This window comes from Onychomys torridus, chromosome 1, assembly GCF_903995425.1.
Source record: "Onychomys torridus chromosome 1, mOncTor1.1, whole genome shotgun sequence".
NCBI classification, from domain to species: domain Eukaryota; kingdom Metazoa; phylum Chordata; class Mammalia; order Rodentia; family Cricetidae; genus Onychomys; species Onychomys torridus.
This window is the reverse complement of record NC_050443.1, coordinates 52,810,188-52,813,182: the sequence shown is the minus strand read 5'-3', so window position 1 is coordinate 52,813,182 and position 2,995 is coordinate 52,810,188. Positions and strand designations below refer to the sequence as shown.

Genomic DNA, 2,995 nt, shown 5'->3' with positions numbered 1-2,995 from the left:
AATTCATTTTCATTCTCATGGCCAGTCCAAAATTAATCACCCCTGGCCAGATTTGAGAGTTAAGTCAAAACAAAAGAGAAATCAGAACCTTTGCATCTATCAAGGGTTTGTGTGGTGCCACCAGTTTCAGAAATGTCTTCATAGAAAGTATAATTCATGTACGTTATCACCTTAGTATTTTAGGTGAACCAGGCATTTCATATTGGCTATTCTGCTTTGTTTTGTTTTGTTTGAGGCAAGGTCACATTGTGAAATCTCAGCTGATCTCAGATTTATAGTCCTCGGCCTCTCAGATGTGGTGATCCCACATGGGCACCACTTGCCCAGCTTGCAAAGGCTTATCATTATTAGTAGTTGTGTTCAAATCCGGAAGGCACAATTTTCTAAGACTATGGATACATTTAATAGTTGTTGATCTACCAACTGGCAAAACCATGTGAAATGGGTTTTTAATCTGCTGCATAGGTACCATGTCAAAGTTCCATTTGCCATTTAACCCTTGGGAGACTTCATTCTGAGCAGTGAAATCTGTAATCACTAAAACTCAATCTGGAGAAGTTAGTTAAGATGGCTGATCTGTCTACTCCTGCTTTTTGTGTTTAAATTTTAGAGTCTATCCTCTAGGAAACCAATTCTGGCAACTGAGCAATTGATCACGACAGTTTGGTTCAAATCATGGTTCCATTTTTCACACCAGGAATATCTTTTAAAGATATAAACCACAGAAAAGGGTGATAGCTGGCATTTCCATTTCTGAGACATCAGGGCCGCCACCATGACTGTGGGTAAGAGCAACAAGATACTGCAGCACATTGACTACAGGATGAGATGCATCCTGCAAGATGGCCGGATCATTATCGGGACCTTCAAAGCTTTTGACAAGCGTATGAATTTGATCCTCTGTGACTGTGATGAATTCAGGAAGATCAAGCCAAAGAACTCCAAACAAGCAGAAAGGGAAGAGAAGCGAGTCCTTGGGCTGGCATTGCTTCAAGGGGAGAACCTGGTCTCCATGACAGTAGAAGGACCTCCTCCCAAAGATACTGGTATTGCCCGAGTGCCACTTGCTGGAGCTGCTGGGGGGCCAGGAATTGTCAGGGCTGCTGGCAGAGCTGGTGTTCCCATGCCTCAGGCTCCAGCAGGACTTGCTGGGCCAGTCGAGGGGTTGGAGGCCCCTCACAGCAGGTGATGACTCCACAAGGAATAGGCACTGGTGCAGCTGCTGGAGCAGCAGCCACAGTCAGTATTGCAGGAGCCCCAACTCAGTACCCATCTGGTCATGGGTGTCCTCCTCCACCCATGGGCCGAGGGGCACCTCCTCCAGGTATGATGGGCCCACCTCCTGGCATGGGGCCTCCTATGGGTCCCCCAATGGGGATCCCTCCTGGCCGAGGAACTCCAATGGGCATGTCCCCTCCTGGGATGCGACCTCCTCCTCCAGGGATGCCAGGGATGCTTTGATCCTCCAACAGCTTTGTGGCAGTAGCTCCACCGAGGTGTGGGCCCTGTTCCCCAGGGCTGAGTTACCATAGACCTGTTTGATTGTTATGCTGTTCATGGAGTCTCCCTGGATCCTCTGGTTTCCCTTTCAGGGACCCCTCCCTGGGGAATGTGCCCTCCAAGGCCCTAGACTCATCTTGGTCCTCCTCAGCTCCTTGCCTGTTTCCCAGAAGATTGTACATAGTCCTCTTTTTTTCCTGTGGCTTATGAAGCTGGTTTATAATAAACTCTTAAGAGACTATTTTATACACACACACACACACACACACACACACACACACACACACACACAAGGTGATAGTCAATTTCAGGATAATAGAATATATGTGTTTTTCCTATTCCTTTTATTATGTGGCATTGAAAATTAATATTGATTTATACATACACTGGGTAAAAATGATTCAGAACTTCAAAAGATTCCAAATAGGCAAAGAAATCTTGACTGAAAGAAAGGGGTCCTACATAATCAGATTTCAGGATTATGCACCATAGTATTCAGCCTTTCATCCCAGTGACAAAACATGTGATTAATAGGAGGCAAAGAAGGAAATATTTGTCTTGGCTCATGGTGTCACAGATTTCAACCACTTGGTTCTTGTTGTGCAAGGTGGAACAGAACATCATGGTGAGTGAATAGCCTGTCTCTTAAAGGACAGGAGGGAGAGAGTAAGGGTCAGAGACAAGCTGTGTCTTCCCAGGGCATGCTTCTACTGCCTTACTGAAACCAGCCTCACCTGCTTGCTACTGCCTTCCAACAATGCCATCAAATTATGAATGTCTATGGATTAATCCACTGATCATGAAGCTATGCTCCCAAGAGTCAGTTACTTTCATGGTGTTGCAGCTCTGAATGATACTGTCGTGGGAACCAAGCCTTCAAGAAAGGAGCCTTTTGGGGCATTTCATATGCAGTCCAGAACAGTTGCAAAGCTACAGCAATCAAAACAGTCTGTTACTGGCTGAAAAAGAGAAGACTCAAAACACATACATCATAAACTAGCAGAATACAGTAGGGACCTGGGAAATAAAACCATTTCTAGATGTTCAACTGAATTATGACATAGACATTAAGAGGACAGAATGAAGAAGAATCACCTCTTCCATGCTCAGTGCTGGGAAACCAGAACTCCGCATGCAGAAGAATGAAAGTGGGTACAAACGAAAACGTGCACTCCAAGTGCCATAGAGAGCCATATAAAGACCCTAACACATAGTTCCTAGGAAGAAACAACACAGCCAATCAAGGAGAGCGTTCCATAGCATTGATCTGGGAACCAGCCATTTGTGTATACTAACAAAAGCACAGCTAACTAAACACAGAATAAGCCAGTAGGATTTAACCAATCTCTAAGATTCAGCTTGGGAAAGTAAACAATCAGCAAATTGAAAGGGTCACCTGCCTCTTGGAAGAAAATATTTTTAAGCTATATATCTGATAAAGGGTTGTGAATATTCAAATATGACAAGAAACAGTCAATTTACCAGCAAATATACT

At 44.4% G+C, this 2,995-nt stretch overlaps 1 pseudogene; it reads left to right on the top strand.

Moving 5' to 3' along the window:
- The first annotated feature begins 773 nt into the window (after positions 1 to 773).
- Positions 774 to 1,461, top strand: LOC118570099 (annotated as a pseudogene).
- The last annotated feature ends 1,534 nt before the right edge of the window (positions 1,462 to 2,995 follow it).